The 19,981-nt window shown below is 40.1% G+C and overlaps 1 long non-coding RNA gene across 1 annotated transcript in view; it reads left to right on the top strand.

Annotated features, from left to right (window-relative positions):
* LOC149313873 (uncharacterized) overlaps positions 1-19,981 on the top strand; it is a 37,332-nt gene that overhangs the window by 10,717 nt on the left and 6,634 nt on the right. Inside the window, exons 2-4 of the long non-coding RNA XR_016281096.1 lie at positions 6,777-6,889; positions 13,534-13,574; positions 17,214-17,286. This is a non-coding gene — a long non-coding RNA (uncharacterized LOC149313873). The remainder of the gene's footprint in view (positions 1-6,776; positions 6,890-13,533; positions 13,575-17,213; positions 17,287-19,981) is intronic.

Below are 19,981 nucleotides of genomic sequence, written 5' to 3'. Positions count from 1 at the left end.
AATAACTGACCAACTTATTCCCTAAATAAATGCTGCAGCTTGTCTTGAAGTGTGATACATTTTTGACAAGTAAGACCCATAGCTTGTCATTTCCTGTTTTCTTGCCAGTTACTCAAGTGTTTGAAAATTCCACCCTTTTAGAAGCATTTGTCAATCCACACCTCTTCTCCCATTCAAACTTCATTTAGTGGGCTGAACAAATAAATAGTTTTGTCAGGAATAGACAATATACTGGGCACTCTTCATTTCTATTACGTTTTCTCTCCTTACAACATTACTTTTCTCATAATGCCCATATCCCCAGCTTCAGATGAAATGTGTATAAAAGGCAGGATTTTAAAAATGTACTTGAAGAAGAGTCTGAGACAAAAGTACAATATAGGATGGATAATGGATGCAGAGAATACAGTGGCAGAAGTAAAATGTGAACAGTCACCATTTTTCAAGCTAGCATTCAGTGCTGCACTTTCTCGGTCTCCAGAAAAGTTGGTTTAACATTCCTACTATTGGGAAACAGAACTCACCAAAAGCACAGAGCACTGGATCAGTCCTCTAATATATTAACCTCAATATAATACCTCCGAAGCACTATGATTTGAAAATTCTGGTGAAATCTTTCACTTTGATTACATGATAGAGCTACCAGGAATCATATACCTATCCTGGTATTTTGTCTGCACTGGGTCAATCTTTGAAGACATACCAGCCCTGTCCAATTAGGGTTGCCATATTCCATATCTGGACACCTAGTTTGTATGTTATGCAAATTATTAATATTATGAAAATTATTAATTTGTATTCTGATTATGCAAATTCAACACATTAATTGATGCATTTTTTCTACCATTATGTTTCAGCCTCAGGACCAGTACCCAGTTAAGAGTTCTTCTTTTCCTTAGCTGTAGTGAGGAAGGAGAGTTCCAAGAGCCCCAGAGCGTAAAAAGACTCCCTTTACTCTCTCAAGGCTGTCTGGAAGTGAAATTCCACTGTGCTGCCTAACCCTAGGCGCAAGTCCCCAACACAATTGCTACACAACACAAGGCCATCTCTGTTTGCCTCTTTTCTTTTCCCACCTCCTGCGCCTGTCAGGTGAAATGCTGCCCCTGTGCAGTAGCAACTGGAGCCTGCAGGGTGGGATGAGGCTCCTACCATTGCCAGTCTTCTTGCATGGTTTCCTGCTTCATCACCACTGTCACTTTTTAACCTACCCATTGGCCAGAGACAAAGGAGAAATCCAGGATTTACTGCTTCCACTGGCCCAACTGTCCGGGACATTTTTTGGTCCCTTCAATCTGGAATTTTCCAGGTTTTCCAGGACAAATGGCAACAACCATGTGTCCAGACTCCAGTGGCTTATTTATCATGCTTTCTTCAGCATGGGAGCAAGGGAGTACTTACCCATAGCATCCTCTGCTATTGCTTTTCACACTTGGAAGCCAATACATCTGAAGAGGAGGGGTTCCTATTTGTTTAGAGGTTTTCTAAGGAGCAGGGTTCCTGATTTTCTGGTATTTTTGTTTGCACAGAAAACGTCCATGAGAACAGGACTATCTTCTCTTCAGATACAAGAAGATTAGAATGTGGGGACTAGAGTTTCTCTTGCTTCCATTTTTAACTGGATTTTAAAAATATGATTACAAAGACCAGAAGAGCCAAAAAAAATGAGAAAGGAGGGAATGAGGGAAGGAGAGAGGGATAAAATACATAGGATATGAACAAGGGCTAGAGAGTTGGGCATCCATATTCACAGATTCTGCATCCATAGATACAACCCTTCACAGATTGAAAATAAAAATCTAAAAAGTAAACCTTGATTTTATCATTTATATGAAGAACAGCATTTTACTATGTCATTGTATATAATGGGACTTGAGCATCCATGGTTTTTGGAATCCACAGAAGGTCCTGGAACCAAACCTCAGTGGATACCAAGGACCCACTGTACATTGATATATACTGATATATTTCCCAAAATACATTTTCTTGAAGTTAATGTACACATAATGCATGTTCCTGCATAGCTAAAGAGGGAAGATCTTCTGACCATTGAACAACCTTGGAGCATAACCCTTTTTGCAACCATAAAAAGATGAAATATTCAACAGTTTTGAGCCTCAGTTCCAACAATTTTGAGTCTTGGTTAAATTATAAATGATGAGGACATAATTTAAAAGAATTTACGCATCTACAAATACCAAATATTTTTCTAATACAAAATTAATGCATTGAAACACATCCAGCCCAAAAGGAATAGCCACTAACCATGGCCACATCATGTGCCACAAGGAAGCTCTAACTGCACTATATCTGCGTTACTGCTGTGTTGAAGAAATTGTGGTAATGCCTGAACATACTGTGTCTATGTGTTTCTTCTAAACCTGCTAACATCCTCTGAATCTCTCCAAATCAGTTTGATTTCATTCTAGAATCAGGGAAGTAAAAAGTCTGAAGAGAAGATGTTCCTGTGAGCAAGAAAATTTGGGTTTTTGCTCATGTGGGGACTCTCCACATGGACAGGAGCGTCTCTTCTTTATCTTGGTGCTTTCCAGCTGAGGGATATGGTGATGAAGGAAGGCAGGGCCTGCACATTCCTCTTCACATGTTGATTCAAACTAGGAAAGTAATGCCTAAAAAGGGCTTAGGTAATTTTTGTATCCTGTTTCCCTCCTCTAAATCCATTTGTGGATCTGATGGCTGATTTCTTTCAATTTCCTTTATTGACATTTCAAACTCTCACATGTCTATGATGTGTGTTTTGCTCTTTCAGTCAGTACATTTAGAAACTTTTTGATAAAGAGAGAATATTATAAAAATAGTCCACAATGATGGTTACCATAAACATACCATTGAATACATGAAAAGCATAGCTTTTGCTGTTTTGCTGCAGCATAGTAATGAATGCCAGGTGCTATAGGCTATATTTCAGAAGAAGGAACTGGAAAACTACCTCTGAGTAGCCAAAAAACCATAAGTCGACAGTCAAAATAAAGGCACATACACACACAGAGTAACATAAAGAGTATTGTAAACTGCTAATGCTCAGAAAAAGTGAGAACATTCTAGAAATAATTAATCCCTGAATTATTGAATAAAATGACAAATACATTTCACAGTCCAGACCAACTCCAATTTTACATCTTTAATGAGCAACACAAATGCACTAATGGTGACCTTTGAAGGGACATACATGCTTATCTACATCTGACATATTATTGGACTTAATGATCTGCAGATGAGCATCATGATGTACTTGTACATCTATATTATCATCTACATCTGTTTGTGTGCATGGCTGTGCATAATTACATTCCCTGAATGGGAAGGTTCAGAGGGCCTGAAAGTATTGTAGCACAATTGTATATGGTACTTAACTGCATTAGCCAAATAGCTTTGATTTCAATGGTAACTTATGGGGATGGGATGGGGTGGGATGAGAAAATAGTTTTCCAGCAAATCATTGCGCCAGTATAAACAGTAGGCTCATTATTTCCTGCAGTGGCTTATATGGTCCCAAGATGGCTTTTTAAAGGAAAAAATGAACCATGCTTGCACCATCAGGAAAGAGACTCTGCTTTCTAGAGAAAGGGATAAACCAGTGATCCTGAAGAAATCCATGAAGCATTTCTGACTCTTTGACTCAAAATCAGCAGGGAAGGAATGACACAGATTTAGACTTTATGGACTTTATGTGACTGGTACACTATCACAGGAAAAAGCCCCCCCTCCCCCAGTATATAAATAAAAGTGAACACATGAGTCCTTTGTTATTTAATTACTGCTGGATTTTAGCTATTAAGCAGAGTTAAAATTCATGTACTCTCACTATACATCTTTGTTGTGTCCAGCCTTGAGTGTCAGCTGGTGTTATAGAAGAGGTTGCTATTATCAGAAATCTCTGTTTGAGATACTCCTGCTATCCCTCTCTCTCTCTTTCAACTCCTGGTAATATCTTCAAGCAAAAGCTTCCCATTAACCAAGATACAAATTGCAGCATCTCCTTGTACACATGCGGAAAGCTGCCATGCAAATCCCTTTTGTGCTGACAGCACAAATAATTCCATTTTTACTGCTGCACTAATTGATTTGCACTCATCATGAGTGCTTTTACCCTAATTTAATAAGGAAGTGTGAAAGTATTTCTCCCCACCAACAGCAGGCTTGATGTGGTATTTGGAGGAAAAGTGTTAATTAGACACAGTTTTTTCTGTCACACTGTCTTCCTATGCCATGGCAAAAGAAGGTGGGAGATAGCTGTGCCTAGTGGTGATAGATGTCCTTTGCCAATTCACTTTTCCTTTCTTAGGTGGAAGAAAAGGGCAGCACACACAAACCTTCATGGCATGCAACACTGAACCTCTTAAACTTGCTCAGATGTTTGAAATATTTTGTTGTTGTGGTGGTGGTGGTGGGTGGTGTTGTGGGGAAGAATCATCTACTGCTTGCCTTCTTCCATTGTGATGATCAACAGAAAACTGAGGGAGAAAATGGAACATGGGAAGTGGTCTTTATAGTTATTGCCAAGTCTCATCTAATGCGAGTATCTCAGGTTCAGGTCTTTTAAACCAGTGCTGCTTAAAGCAGTGGCCTGTGGACCTGGGCTGGCCCTTGAGCGATTGGCTGCCAGTCTGTACCAACTTTCTAGGAAAGAAAGAAACAGATGTCACCAAGGGGCACAAATATGGCTCCAGTTCCTGGCATGCAGGTCCCCTACATCAGATAGCTTAAAAAACCACTATTTTACACTATCCTCTTCCTGACTGGACCTTGGGAAAGTTACTTTTTTGGCCTTCATAAATTGTACATGCTGGCAGAGGGATTCTTGGAGATATAGTTTGTTGTTGTTGTTAACTGATAGCAAGTTGGCTTTGGGTTATGGTGACCCTATGAATGAGTGACTACCATGTCACCCTATATCAATAGCCCTGCTGAGGTTTTGCTCATGGTTGTGACCTCCCTGATTGGTTCTGTCTATCTGGAATGTGATCTTCCTCTTTTCCTACAGCCTTCTCCTTATCAAGCATCATCATCTCTTCTAGTGAGTAATGTTTTCTCATGATTATGTCCAAATGTCTCAGATTAGTTATCTTGGCTTCTAAGGGGAGTTTAGGCCTGATTGGCTCCAGGATTCATTTATTTGTCTGTTTTGCAGTGTAGGGTATCTGCAGAAAGACCTAAATATCCTGAAGGCACCAGATCCCATATGATCTTGGTGCACATAAGTACATTGGATCCTTGTTATACGCTGAGGTTTGGTTCCAAGATCCCTCATAGATAACAAAATCCGTATATGCTCAAGTCCCATTAAATATAATGACATAGCAAAATGGTGTCTCTTATAAAAAATTATACTTTTTTTGAACATTTTCAAACTGTGGATGCTTGAATCCATGTATAAAAAATCAGTGTATAAGAAGGGATGACTGTAGATGCATTATAATGAGCCCACCCCAAAGTCCAATGCAGTCTACTTTCTCTTGCTGTAGTTCACTAGAGCCTATTCCACCACCTGTTTCCTGATTCTTTCAGCTGTTGTTGTTGTGTGCCTTCAAGTTGTTTCCAACTTATGGCAACCCTAAGGTGAACCTATCCTGGGGTTTTCTTGGCAAGATTTGTTCAGAGAGGGTTTGCCTTTGCCTTTCTCTGAGGCTGAGAGAGTGTGACTTGTCCAAGGTCACCCTATAGGTTTCTATGACCAAGTGGGAATTTGAACCTCGGTTTCCAGAGTTGTAGTCTAATGCTGAAACCATTGCACCACACTAGCTTATTCTGTTCAACTGTATAGGCTAGGAATTTTACCTGAAATCTTTCGCGTGAAAAACTAGGCTTGTCATCACTATTGAGAATGCTAAAGGGTGTCTTATGTTTGGAATCCTTGTGTAGATAAAGGATGTCTACACAACAAGGGCAGTTGTGTATCCAGCACTAAAAACTTAACAGTGGCCTTAGTTCATGAACCCTTGGATTGGTTGAGCAGCATACACTTTTCCAGCAGAGGAGACTCACTAGGGAGAATCAGATAGTAGCATTCAGGAGACCTTTCATCATTGCTTCCACACCACATACTGTCTAAGGCAAACATCTCAGCCTAATGGTAGAACCAACATTGAAGGTGAATATTTGGTGTTTCATCTTTGATGTCTGCTTCTTGCTTGGGTGCCATCACTTGATGTTGCATTTATTTCATTGGCAACCTTCTTTTTATCCTGTTCACCATATTTGTTTTAATCTTGAGTTGGGCTTAGCCAGCCAGAAATTCAGAGACCAAATCTGCTTTATTTAAACACATTTGCATGCCACACAATTGAAGTTACATTTGTGAAAACCATGAAATTAAATTCTGCTGTAACAGGAAGGTATATTGTTTTCAGGTACATGGGCTGTGTTTTTTCTTTTTGTTAGCAATGTTTTCTATCATTTTTCTTGAAACAACAGCATCAAGTCATTCATGAAATATATTTCTATGAAATATTTGTTAGTTGGGATAGCTGTTCAATGTTGTTCTTCTGGGCCCATTTGCGCTATAGCTAAACACTGGGGAGAAAAGCCCAAATTAACTTGCTGCATAGTTAAGTCTTTTGGCCTGATGTTACATGGACTGTGAATGTAACTTTCAGAAACATATTGGGGCTAATTTAGCATGACAGCTCCCTGAGCTAACCAAGACAAACTCTCAAGTGGATTTATATGTTCTTTTTCAAGGGCTTGAACTGTGAAGTTCTACTTTATACTCTGCTTTCCAGAAAGTTCTAAACTAGTTTTTGAATTCTTTTTGTTAGGCCATGTGCAGATGGCAACTTTCATCATGGCTGATTAAGCGCTGCACAGCACATTGCCACAAATGAGGGTCACATTCCTGCTACTCCAGAAAGAGGTGCCAACAGAGTTGAGGGTGAGTGAAGGAGTGGCAAGAAAATGACTGCAATTCAGATCCAGTCAGTACTGGAAATGGCCAGGGATTTGGGGGACTATAGCCCAAGATAATACCAAGATCACTACCCTTTCTCTATAGCCTGTTTTGGACTTTTTCAACCATGGTCCTATCTTGTTAGATACCATAAACAATTTGTGTTGGCATCGGCACAGGCCCTCTGCAGCATCTGGTTGCATAGACATCTATTAGTAGAAATTTCAGGTTGTTTCTGAGTTTTTAATATTGATTTTTAAAAATAAATAAATAAATAAATAAATAAATAAATCAGGAACAGATTGGTATGTGTGTGCATGCATGCATTTATAAACCCAAGGTCAATATAAATCTAGTTAAATAGCATAGCCATTATTGTAACTGACATGAACATCTTATGACCCTCCAGATGTTGGCTGGATTGCAGCTCTCATCATCCCTGGCCATTGGCTTTGCTGGCTAGTGCTGATGGGATTATCCAACCATATCTGGGGGCCAAAAAGTTGCCCACCCTGATATAGTCATAAACTATGACTATGTCAGTTTCTAGCTCAAAACATGAAATGATTTTGACAAAACTACCATACTAGAACTGAAGGTCAAAAGACTCAAGTGCATACAAACTTCATGGCTACTGGTAGCTGATGTGATTTCAAATACGACACTGATATCCATGTTTATGTATGATGCATACATTAATGTACACAGGGATTATGTGAATATGAAGCATAATAGAGACTGGTGAGCTTCTGGAATAAACGTAGCAGTGTTTAAATGTCCTTTGATAATAGTGAAGCAAATTAGTCTTGAGTTATATGCAGTGAAATCCTATACATGTCCACTCAGAAATTAGACCATTGGGCATCCATAATAATTGATGTAGGTATAGGCTATAGTGTGCAGCTCTTGCCCTGTTTCCAGTTCTCTGAGGATGTAGTTTGTAGTTTGTCACTACTTTAATGGTCTTGGCTCCATCCTACGGTATCATGGGATTTGTGATTTGTTGCAGCACCAGAGTTCTCTGGCTGAGAAAGCTAAATATCTCCAAAACCTACAAATCTCAGAATTTCATAGCACTGCAGTGTGGCAGTGGTGTCAAACTGCATTAGTTCTGTGGAGATATAAGAGGGTATTTACAGCCACTTTAAATACTCCCTTTTTAAAGGAGTGTGTTTAAAATAATAATAATTTATATCCTGCTTTCCCCCGCAAAATTGGAACTCAAAGCAGCTTAAAGTGTAATTAAAAACATATCAAAGAGAGCATTAAAATAGAATTAAACTGTTACATTATTAAAACACATCATTCATTAAAAGAATTAAAAATGGTTAAAACTACAATTAAAACAGTACAACAGCTTGTTCTTAAAGACTTTCTGTTTTAAAAACCTGTCTGAATAAAAATGTAGTCGGCTGACAGAAGAACAACAAGGAGGGACCATTCTGGTCTCCCTGGGAAGTGATTTCCAGAGTCTAAGGGCAGTCACCAAGAAGGCCCTCTCTTACGTTCCCACTGACTGTGCTTGTGAAGGTGTGAGATTGATAGAAGGGCCTTTTCTGAGGATCTCAGAGCCTGGGCCCGTTCATACAGGGAGATACAGTCTGCCAAATAGCCTGGACCTGAGTCATATAGGGCTTTATAGGTCATAACTAACATTTTGAATTGTGCCCAGAAACAAACTGGTTGCTAGTGAGCTGTTTCAAGAAGGGCATTGTGTGGCAGTGATTTGAGAAACCCATGTTTTTCTTCTCGTTCATTGAGAACTTGATGAAAATTTTTTAAATAAATATTTGTTCCACAAGTCCCCCTTTCAAAAGGTGATTTCTTCTCTGCCTTTCAGCAGCTAGAGAAATATTTTTCACAGATTTCTCGAATGACAATAAAAGACAAGTCGAATAATTACGCTAATTACTTTGCATTTCAAACTCAATTACCATGTCAAAAGGAAGTTTGGCAGATGTTTAAAGAGCATTCCTATGCTTAAAAAAACCTGAAGGCACATACACAAAAGGGGAAAAAAAGCCCAGTCTCAACAAATAAACTGTGATTGAAGCCCCAACAAGAAATGGTAGAGTTGAGGGGACCCTCCAGGACCATCCAGTCCAACCCCCTTCTGCTATGAAGTAATATATAGGAAAACATGGGATCCTAGAGGACATGTAGTCTGACCCCTGTCAGACTACATGTCTGACAGGGGTCAGGGTGGGGTGCATGGCAGGAATTCTGCCATGATGGATAAAACCTAGCATTTGAAGGGATTCCATGGGGTCATCCAACCACCCCCCTCTTCTACCATGAAGGAATATCTAGGAGTTGGAGTTGAAGCCGAGAGCATGTCAATTGCCCAAGGTCAGCCAGTGAATTTCTATGGTGAATTGGGAGGCTAGAGTCCTGATCCCAGCTCAGCCATGTAAATCCACAGGGTGACATTGGGTAAGTCACACTCTCTCATTCATGGATATTCTGCACTCTCCTTGCCAATTATTATTATTATTATTATTATTATTATTGCATGACCTTAGCATCACCATGAGAGAGGTGCAGAGAGAGAGAGTTGGTCATGCCCTGCCTTTGAGGCTGAAAGAATGTGACCCTCACAAAAGAGAAGAAGGGGCAGGGTGGGGTGCATGGCAGGAATTCTGCCATGATGGATAAAACCTAGCATTCGAAGGGATTCCATGGGATCATCCAACCACCCCCCTCTTCTACCATGAAGGAATACCTAGGAGTTGGAGTTGAAGCTGAGAGCATGTCAATTGCCCAAGGTCAGCCAGTGAATTTCTATGGTGAACTGGGAGGCTAGAGTCCTGATCCCAGCTCAGCCATGTAAATCCACAGGGTGACATTGGGTAAGTCACACTCTCTGATCCCCCCTGGAAGTCCCTCCTGCACTGGTTGACATCTGGTGCAAGAATACGACTGCTGCCCATGACAATGAAACTATGGCAAGTTCCTCCACACCAAGATCATCATCACTCCAACCAGCACAGAAAACAAAGTCCAGTGTGTGCCCAACAGCATGAGTAGGAGCAGATACCACTTGGGACAGATCCAAGGTTGTCATAGGGGCCATGAAGTCCCAAGCCACTCCTGAAAGGGCAGTCTCAGCATGGATGTTGAAGTCCCCCAGTACTACTAGATGAAGAGACTCCAACACCAACCTTGAGACCACCCCAGCTAGCTCAAAAAGGGATACTGTTGAGCAGCAGTGTGTGCAGTACACCAACAGAAGACTTAATCTGTCCTGGCTACCCACCTTTAAATAACCACACTTAAAACCAGTAAACTGTGTGAAGGGGCATCTGGTCAGGGGGATGCAATCATGATAGACCACCGTGAGTCCTCCTCACTCTCCAGATCTCTCCTGCACAGATAATCCTGGTGGACAAAGCTGAAAGAGATTACCGCCACCTCAGCCTCATCCAACCAGATCTTGGTAATACATGGCAAGTCAGCATGTTTATCCAAGATCAAGTCCTGAATGGCAGCTGTTTTACCATTTGCTGACCTGGCATTCAGCAGCAGGATTTTCAAATATGGGGGGCTGTCACTATGACACTGATTGAATTGAACTATACTTTGCATGCTTTGAAAGCTTGTACCCTGGAGGGATTACTCCTCAATATTTATGCACCATGCTGTGCTGCACTTTGTCTGCCTGAAATTGGTTGCTTGGGTTTGCTCCAGAGACACACATAGGATTAAGATGTGCTTTATATACCTAGTGGGGAAAAATGGTCAAATGAGTAAGAATTGCATTGACCAGTGAGTATATAAACAGTATTTCAGCCTCCCTCAGTAGTCTCAGTACTACTTACAGTACTACTTACAACCAGTGGTTTGCTACATTCTTGAGAGTTTGAATATGGCAAGTTATGGTTGGCCATCTGCTAGGCAAAAACAATCCAATGGTTCTCAAGAGGACTTACAACAGTTGTCACAAAAACAAAATAAATCCAAAACAACATTTTTAACATTGCGACAGCATGGGAAAGGCTGGGCCTGATTCATCTTTTGAATAGTTTTGGGTTTTCCTTCAAATGTATTAAAAACAAGCTCTGTGAAGAGGTTCTATTGTAAGGTAACTACTTTGAGAACTATTGTTGATACATATGTAATAGTTGGACATTAATTTTAAAATAGCATTTTCTGGAAGAAAGCAGCTGGCAAAGTTCAAGGTGTTTGTCTGTTTTGGTACTGAGGCCATATAAAGATGAATTGCCTCAGCTATAGAAATTCCTAGTGTTTTTGTGGCTTGAAAAGAAATGACCTTTCAGTCAGCCCTCATATTCTTGAAGACTATGGCTGTCTAATTCCAGTGAAAGGTCACTGAAAAGCAGTAGTAAATTGGCTTCATTCGAAATATACAAATCTTATCTGGGGTAATTTTGGATGCTCTCATTGTCACCTTGTTTTGTTTTGGAATCTTATTGTCTAATGCCTCCCAATTACCAACTAGATTTGCTGCAAAAAGAGTAGTTGTCCAAAGGATATGTAAAGCAATAGCAATAGCAAGTGCATTTCTATACTACTTATCAGTGGACTTAAGCACCCCCTAAGCGGTTTACAATATGTGTAAGCTAATTGCCCCCAACAAGCTGGGTACTCATTTTAGCAACCTCAGAAGGATACAAGCCTGAATTGAGCTTGAGCCCTTGTGGTTTGTGAGTGAGTGGCTGCAGTACAGGCATTTAACCACTGCGCCATCAGGGCTCCTTCCTGTAACAAAAATACATTTTTGTTGAAAATGTATTTTCAGAATTCCATTTGTTACTGAAAATTTCACCTTCAACAGAGTGAAGGGAGGCTTTGGTGTTATATGACAATTTTCTAAGAAGCAGGGCATTCTCATCTGAATTCCTTCTAGCAGAGATGTACAAGGACACGTTTGAGTTCAGATGGAGCTTTATTGCTCTAATTTTGTATAGAAAGACAAAAGCATGGACAAAATCCATTTGGAAAGAGAAAAATACAATCACTAGGGGATGAAGCTTATGAGTTTATAATATCCACTTAAAGTGATTTGAAGTGATCCTAATTTCTATCCAAGAAAGCAGACACACATTGAGGCTTCATGAGGCAAACTTTCTTCCCTTCTTTGACAATAGAACTCCAGTGGTGGGGGGAAAGGGGTAGAAAACGCTGCTTCTATTGGCAGGCAAATAAAGAGAACAATATAATGAAATGGCTGATCTGCCTAATTCTTTGAAGAGTGCTTAGCATCTGTCCGTCCGTCCATCCTTCCATCCATCCAGTCTGTGTGCATTTCCTTCAGTAGCATTTCCTACTTTCTTGACTATTCAGATGTCAAATCCACATTTTTCTGGGTGGTGCATCTATGTTGTAGAAAGAATGCATTTTAACACCATTTTAAGTGCTGTAGTTCCATCATATGGAATCTTGGGATTTGTAGTTCTACAGGGCCTTTAATCTTTGCCAAAGAGGACTGGTGCTTCACCAAACTACAAATCCCAGGATTCTATAGGATGGAGCCATGGCAATTAAAGTGGGGTCAAACTGCACTATTTCTACAGCATAGATGCACGCTGGGTCTTAAGCCTTGTCTGCATGGGCAAAAATACCCATCTTCAACCTGAGATTGGTGCTGCCTGTTTACACAACACATGGCAACCTCCGGCAAAATACTGTGGGTCTTCTCCATTAACTAATCTTGCCTTGGAGGTGGCAAAGTCATGTGGAAACCCTGGTGTGCAACCCAGGATTAGCACAGGGTTTTCTGGTGTGCAAACAGCTGGATCAGGCCTGCAGGAAAAGAGGATGACCTGTCCACAGAGTTGGCCCTACTACTTCTGTACCTACAGGAGCTCCATGGACAGGTCACCCAGCACTCTGCCGCTTCTCCTGAGGGTGGGGTTGTCCATACGACCAATGAAAAGAGATAGAATCATAGAATCATAGAGTTGGACCACAAGGGCCATCCAGCCCAACCCTTGCCATGCAGGAACTTTCAATCAAAGCATAACCAAGATGGAAGAAGGATCCGGTGATCATATGGTTGGGGCCTCTGGAGACCCCAACCATGTGTGATGCTGGCTTGGTTGGGCCATATGAACAGGGCTGTGCCAATGCACTGATGTGGTCCAATGCCAATCTTGGGTCAGTTCCAAAGCATAATGCTCCTGACTGGCCCAAGATTTATGGCCAGTGCAGACAAGGCCTTTGCCCCACATCACTGGTTACAGGATGTGCAACTCAGGGGTTAGATTGCACTTGGAAATTGTCATGGGAAGCTGCTTTCCTCTATGGTCACCCTCAAACCTCTGTGTAACATTTGGGGGGGGGGGGCTGAAGGAGCTGTTATGTGGAAAAGAGAACAAGGAAATATTCTTCTACCAGTCCAGCTGTGCACATCTGGACCAGGATTAATCAATAGGTTTTCATATAAACATAAGCAGCCATGTTAAAACATTCTACAGTTTGACAGTGATTGTTGCTTTAGTTGCTTTTAATTTTTTTTAAAATGTGTAGATAAAAAGCCATTCCAAAAGATTAATTGCAAGCGCTGAATTTAAAGCAGATCTAGAAACTGACTAAAATATTATGTTGACAAAAATATGCTATTAATCACTGAGCTCAGTCTTTTTCTAAAGGACTGTTTCTTTTTATAGTTTGTCTGGAAAATAATATCCATGGTGCCAAGAAACAAAAGGTATGTTCTTTCATTCTGGGATGTGTTGATAACTAAGACAAAAGCATCTTTGTTGATGATGGTTATCACCTATTGCATTTTCTATAGACTTAATCCAGAGCCTGATAAATGTTCTTTTTTAGACTCTACTACCCAGGGCCCCAGCCAGCAGGGTCGATCTGGTGCACTATACACAATGCCATTACAGTTTCCTAGCCGTGTGATTTCATTTAAAAATCCTGCATCTGATTCATGTAATTATTCAAGGCAACCTAATGTAAAAGAGAGAGAGGGAGAAACAGAATTTCAGGTTGCGTAAAAGATTTTATTTTTCTTCATCACTTGTCATTTAAATTACTTTTATAGTTACGTTTTATTGATATTTTTGTATAGTTTTAATCAACATATTTTTTAAAAAAATAAACCGTAAGGTGTCTTGGGAATAGAATAGGTTATAAATTAGGGATGGGCAAAGTCCACCCAATGGTCTTTTTCTTGGCTCCAAAATGACCTCAAGTGGGCATGGAGGGTATTTCCACTATGTTTGAAGGCTTCCTCCAAGGATCCTAGTGATCATTTTTTTTCATTTTTAAAAAACAAAATTGCCTCAGATTGGCAGTCTATGGATGTGGGGAGCATTTCTGACACATTTTGCCCCCCTCAGCCAATTTATGTTCAAGAAAGGACTTTAAAAAAAAAACTGGAAGTAAATAGGAAGTGAGTTCTTCTTACTTCTTGGTGTTCAAAGGCTTCTCCTGGGCTTAAAATGGTCCACAAATGCCTCAGAACATGGTGAAAATGCCCCCATACCCTGCAGAAGGCATATTGTGGAAGAAGGTGCAATGGGAGTATTTCCCTCCATTGACGTCTTGGAGGCCACTACCCTTCCACCGTTGCCCAAAATTTTCTTTTATGCGTCCTGAGACTCTTTCTTTCTTTCTTTCTTTCTTTCTTTCTTTTTACATTGGATTTGTGGGCTGTTTCCTGTCCTTCCTACATCTGTACATACATTCTACCATTCATGGCTACACAGACTCAAATCACATTTTTTTAAAAAAATATTGATTTTAATGACAAAGACAAATACAAACAATCAGACCAGCACATATTTTATATAAATCCATCTTTCAAAATACCAGTATACACACCTACTTTTTATTCTTCCAATCGCTAACACTCTACTCCTCACTACCTATATTACCTATAAACTACCCATTATAGTTCTTCCTAGACCTTTAAAACCCACCCCTACTTATTATACCATCCTATAATTTATCTACTGTTGATTCATTAAATCACATTTTATAGTGGAGATGGACAACTGCACCAGGCCATTTCAATGCCCCAGGACTCTCCAGGGTCCAAATGAACTACCACAAAATGAATGAAAGAAAACAAAATACCCAAAGTAGCTAGAAGCCCACTTCTTGTTCTGAATCAGTCCCCCACACCCCAATGTTAAAGGAGATAGGGAGGTCTTGCAACCTATTTAAAAGATAAACTGATGCACCTGGAGGTTTTTGAGGAACGGCACTTCACCCTCTTTTTTGACAGAAGAAAGTTGGTTTAGAATGCTGCAGGTGCTGAGGACCAGACAAACATCATTGTGGGGTGTGAACAGTCCCAGCACCATACCGTCCCACCTGTGTTTTAAAACAATGTTGAAAAGATATGTATATGTAGCAGGCATGAGGAATGTGTTGCTCTCTCTATGTTGTTGCACTGCAAGACCTATGATTCTTCACCATTGTCTATAATAGCTAGTCCTGATCCAGTTCAACCACATCTGGAGTTGTGCACTTTGCTCACCCTTGATGTATATGATTGCAGCTTTAGGCCAGGATTGGGAATCATGTACCTTTCCAGATGTTACTGGAGTGCAACTCCAATAGCTGGCATAGCCCTAACCGGCATAGACCATATAGTAAGCCCTCATATCTGTGGATTCTTCATCACTGCTTGAAACTGTTTAAAATATATATATATATATAAATTCTAATAAGCAAACCTTGATTTTGCCATTTTACATAAGGGAAACCATTTTACTATGCCATTATAGTCAATGGGACTTGAGCATCCTCGGATTTTGGTACCCCTCTGCATACCAAAGGCTTACTTTGGTGAGGAATGCTGTGGGCTGCAGTCCAAAAATGTTTAGACTGGGTCACATGACTTCCACCCCTGCTTTAGGGAGTAAAATCCAATGGGCATAGTAGAACTTCCTTTTGAGTAAATATAAATAGAATTTCACTACAAGTGCATCTACACAGTGTTAAAATGTATTATTTCTACACTGCAGATGCTCCCTACATGTCTTGCTACATCCAGATTTTATTGGCTATTCTTTATAGTTCCTGTTCCCTATAATAAAGTTCTGTCCCTCATGTTGTTGTTGTTGTTATTATTATTATTATTATTATTAAACTTTATTTCTAGAGCGCTGTAATTATAAGATTAACACACCTACAACAAAGTCATAAGTCAAAAAACAATTTACAGCTTAGGAAGTTACTACTACTTTGTCTTTGCAAAATATTTTATAGCCAGGTATTTTAACACAGTGTAGTTTAGTGCTAGTGACTTCCACTTTCCTGTGAGGGGCTCTGTACTGGCAACAAGCCCATTCTGATTTTCCAGTTGTTAATTTTCATTTGCATTATTCAAACTTAATCTGCCATTTCTTCATTATTTAATAAATTAAAAAAAACCCTTGTGAGTTTGAAGGCTTTCACAGCAGGCATCCATAGTTTTTTTGTGTGTTTTTCAGGCTATGTGGCTGTGTTCTAGAACAGCTTTTTCCAGACGTTTCACCTGCATCTATAGATGGCATATGACATGCTGGTGAAATGTCAGGAAAAAATTTAAAGAACACAGCCACATAGCCCCCCCCCCTCCCCCCACAAAAACTATTTTAAAACCCTCTTTGTTTCACTTCTCACTCTAATTATGGATTATCCATTGGAAATCACTAACACTGTAAAAGAAAATAAACATACCTTTACAAAAACTTTTACAAAAAAACAATAGCTGTGTTGTTTTACTGTGCTGCTCCTTAGGATGTTTAGATGCAAAAGCAGACAGTGCTCTTGCCATTTTTCATAGCTGTGTAAAAGGGAAAAGATCAGTAACTGCAGCCTATTCTTCAAATCAAACCTGCTGAAATGCATTCTTCTGCACAATAATTAAAGGTACAGCAGTCCTGTAATTATTGTTATGATTTTGCATCCAGAAAACTCAGGCTTATCATTAACAAAATCCAAAATAAGAGTCATGATCCTTTTTTCAGTGCAATTCTTGGAAACCTAGCATAATACAAACAACAGGTTTCATGACACCCCAAATCAATTGCTGCAAAGGCTTCCAAAGATTACACTGCTCCTGAAAAACACCTGTAGGCCTATTGAGATCCAGCTAAACAAGTCCATTACAGAAATGGCACCATGATGCTAAAGTGTTGTAGGATTTTGTGAGTCACACCCTGTCTCCAAAATTACTTCACTGTCCACTCTTGGTAGTATTCAGCATAGAGTCTTCTGTGTGTTTCAGCCATGAATGCTGGTCTTAATAACAAATGCAGATTGCAACATAAAAGACCCATTGATTTACAGATGCATGTATGGAAGCATACAGACTTGGCATGTCATCTTTTCCCCCTAGCAGAGTCCTAATGCACAAGTCACTGTTGGTAAAAAGGCGCATGTCTGACTTTCCCAATTGACCACCTCCAGTCCTGGTGAGTAATTATAGCTAACATCCCCCCATGTAACAATGAGATGCCTTCTTCCTTGAAAGAAGCTGTCCTTCTAACCTAAAATTAGGCATGCGCTTTATCAGATAATTGTTTTAATTTCTCTGCAAATCACTCAAATAATTATGGTTGCTTTATCTTTCTCTGGGGAACACCATGTCCAGAGTCAAACAAAGACACAAAGAGAGAGTGCGAGGAGCTGGGTGGTTCTACCTAATTAAGACAACTGGTGTCTAATTAAATCCACACAGACTATAACAGTATCTCAGGGTAGTTGTCTAGTGTGAAATGCATTTTCAAATGTTTCATTACACAATCAGATTCCATCACAAATCAAGGAAGACCTGATTTTTCTGTTTTTCCTGGGCTCTGGCTATTTCCTGAATAAATATTAAGAAATCTGAGCAGGGCTTTTTAGTGCTTGCTTGTATACACAGGAGACTTTGCAGGCTCACAGTGGTGTTGCATTCAGTAGGTTACAAGGACACACATCATCCTAAGCACGCAATGGTAGAAGCAATAATTCTAGTGAGGAATGATTGTGTGTGTGTGTGCTGAAACCATGGCATTCATCTGACATTATAGACTGCAATTTCTATGGCACTGATCCTTCTTCAGGCAGAGGTCACAAACAGGCAGAATGCCATTTAACACAGAAAGACAGATGAGGCCGGTTTAAAGCCTCCCATTCATTTTGAAGGAAAAAAAATCAAGATTACTTCTTATTTTGTTCTTAAAAGACATAGAATTTATATATCATCAGGCATATAGTCTTAAATTGGATGGTGGGAAAGGTGCAGCCTCCCAGATGTTAGACTGCAATGTCTACTGCTTAAGGCTGATGAGAACTGTAGTTCCACAATGTCAGGAGGGCCACTTTTTGCCTATCCCTGTCTTAAATGGTGGGCTTTATCACATGGGAGGAAAGCATCCTCCTTCCATCATTAAATCATCATTAAATCCTGTTAATTGTGTGATTGGGGAGAAGATTATCACATCCCCGTGTGCTTCCCCCGTTCTTGTCCCCTATTTGTTAAAGTGTACATTGTTGTTCCTTTTGTCTGCTGGTTCTAGATAGCAGTAGGCAATGCAGTATGATAGGAGCCACTCTGAGGCTTGTAATGTCTGGCACAAATCCAAAGCTCATTTAATCACAACATGGCAGGTGGTTTTAGTAGGAAAAGCACCTGCAAAACCTTTCCCCTATCCAGCCAGGTCATTTCTCCTCCTACCCTCCCAAAAACCCATCCTAGAATAGAACCCTAGAATGCCTAGCATCCATCGTCTGTAATGAATTACACTCTTATATGCCATTATCAATCAATTTTCATTTGCACACTAAATTCAAAACTCTGTGAAAGCCTATTGTGGGGAGGGAGGGAAGAAGGACATTTGGAATGCTCCCAAGAATCCCATTTTTGTACCTTTTCTGCCTTTGACTTTGTAAGTGTCATATCACTGTCAAGAGCTTCATGAACCACATTATGTAACACTTGTGATGGCCAATATTCGTGCAGCCTGCACGCTACCGGAGAGGTGAAACTCTACTCTTTTCATGATGTCCTATCATTCAAAAAGAAAAAGGGAAAAAAACTCTGCCACTTCTAATTATTGATCCTCCATCATGTCCCCTTTTAGCATTTGGAAGTACTTGCACTATCCTCTCATTCTTTTTCCTCCTCACTTCACTGCCAGACACTCTTAGAAGTAACTAGGTGTCTGGCCAGATTAGCATTTAGAAACGTACTACAGCCTCTTTTGTGTCTCTCACTATGATGTGCAGGACTGGAAATGAGATCTCTCCCACTGCAATGGGTGAATGCTTCAAAGCACTGTTGCAGCATATTTGTTTTTTCACCATATTGTGTTTCTAAATGATATCCCATCCAAACTCCTTTGCAAAACATTGAGCCCATAGAGACAGGCCAAAATAAAGCTGCTTTGGGTCACTTTGGAGGTATGCTGTTTAAATAACGCATGCGTCCGAAGAGGCCAGAAGCCGCACCAAAGCCACGCTCTAGTCCTAAGGATTGGAGTGCAGCTTTAGAACAGCTTCTGGCCTCTTAAGGTGTGTGTGTCATTTAAACAACATACCTCCAAAGTGACCTGAAGCAGCTTTATTTTGGTCTGTCTCTACGGGCTGAAAGAGGGTCTTCATGCTCGCTGCTACTTTTGTCTTTTTGGAAGTAGATGCTGGAATATAAAGTCCAGGTTTGTCTGCGTACCAAACATTTTTTGCATATCCCACTTTCCTTTCTCAGCCTTTCTCAGCGAAAACTAGCCTGTGTGTGTATGGTTTTGTCAGTTTGTTATTTTATTTTATTTTTCGTTATTTATATCCTGCCTTTCCCCCTGCCTTAGGATTAAAGGCCACTTACAAAAGTTAAGACAGATACAGCTAAAAGTATAAAGCAAACAAAATTAAATTGTCAGTAGAATTCAAAGCAATAAAGGCATGTCCACCAGAGAGAAAAACAACAAATGTAGGCAATACAGAACACTATTCAAGGGCTTTTCTCTTTGAGTAGGTACAAAACAAAAAGTCTTTGCCTGTCTACAGAACATAGTAAGGAAAGTGCGAATCTTCTCTCTCTAGGAAGGGACTTCCAGAGCTGAGGAACAACCATTGAGGAGGCACTCTCCTGTGTTTCCACCACATCTACCTGCAAGGGTGGTGGGA

This window comes from Sceloporus occidentalis, unplaced genomic scaffold (assembly GCF_023333645.1).
Source record: "Sceloporus occidentalis isolate IW3139 unplaced genomic scaffold, rSceOcc1.0.p SCAF_4, whole genome shotgun sequence".
NCBI classification, from domain to species: domain Eukaryota; kingdom Metazoa; phylum Chordata; class Lepidosauria; order Squamata; family Phrynosomatidae; genus Sceloporus; species Sceloporus occidentalis.
Note: the sequence above shows the minus strand (reverse complement) of the source record. Positions and strands in the feature narration are given on the sequence as shown.